Source organism: Octopus bimaculoides, chromosome 4, assembly GCF_001194135.2.
Source record: "Octopus bimaculoides isolate UCB-OBI-ISO-001 chromosome 4, ASM119413v2, whole genome shotgun sequence".
NCBI classification, from domain to species: Eukaryota; Metazoa; Mollusca; class Cephalopoda; order Octopoda; family Octopodidae; genus Octopus; species Octopus bimaculoides.
Window position 1 is genome coordinate 2,866,067 of NC_068984.1, and position 1,286 is coordinate 2,867,352.

A 1,286-nucleotide genomic window follows, 5' to 3' on the forward strand; every position below is an offset into this window, starting at 1 on the left:
GTGTGTATGTGTGTGTGTGTGTGTGCGTGTTTGTGTCTTTGTGACGGTATTTGCACCCAACCACCGCTCCACAATCGGCGTTGGTGTGCTAACGTACACGTGACCTAACGCTTTGGCAAATAACTCCGATAGAATGAGTACCAGGCTTTAAAAAGAAGTACTGGTATCAACTGATTCGCGTAAAAATCCTTGAAGATGGTGCCCCAGCATGGCCGCAGTCTAATAACAGAAACAGAAAAGTGACAAGAGATATTTGATTTTGTTTTCTTTAAATTATATATATATATATATATACACACACACACACACATGTATGATATATGATATATGAGAGGTGTTGGTATCTAGAAGACCCAAGATGGCAGGTAAGGCTGTTTAAGTGGTGAGGGAAGACCGTAGTTAGACTCTCGATTCGATGATACTACGAGTGAGGACTCTTATACCGATCTTACGTAAGCATGTATTTGTTAAGTGAAATGAGACAAAGAAGCCAAGGCTGTGTAATAACAAAATACGAACTCCTATCGAAATCTACATACCATGCATAAGAAGCCTTTCTACCCATTCTACACAGCTCTTTCCTTGGATAATGGAACTGCAGCTGTAACAACCTATATATATTTTTTACTTTAATTTTTATTCTCTTATTTCCCTTTATACTTCCTATGTCTATCCTTTTCCAAAATAACAACTTACATTGAACTCTACTATTTCCCTCTGGTTAACACCCTCAACTCGTCTCTCATGACGATATATTTATTATTTCCCCGAAACAGCTGTAAGACCACCTTTCTCTTTATAAATGTCCTAGAAATATCACATAGCGTTGGCCTTGTTATCTCATTTTATTTAACATATACACGATCGAACACGACCCGTCTTACACTCCTTACTCATACTATTATCGAACCGGAAGTCTAGCAACGGTCCTTCTGTAGTACTTACATAGACTTCCCTGCCTTTTTTTTTATATATATTTATACTTTAAATTCGTTTACGGGAAACGTTTTGAATATGCATATAAAGGCTCCTATACTATATATATATATATCAATCTGTTGAGCTATCTGCATATACACATAAATAAACGTACATATACATATACTCACACACACGCACACGAACACGTATATACATGTGGATAGTTAGATAGATATGATATATTTATATGCGTACTCACACATATGCACACACACTCAAACACATACACATACACACACATATAGACACAGACCTATACCCTTACGTATCATTTTACATATGTGTACCCGTATGCACATTCCTAT

The 1,286-nt window shown here is 36.7% G+C and overlaps 1 protein-coding gene across 2 annotated transcripts in view; it reads left to right on the forward strand.

The window, feature by feature from the left end:
* LOC106870014 (serine-rich adhesin for platelets) overlaps nt 1-1,286 on the forward strand; it is a 462,526-nt gene that overhangs the window by 120,289 nt on the left and 340,951 nt on the right. The window lies entirely within an intron of this gene.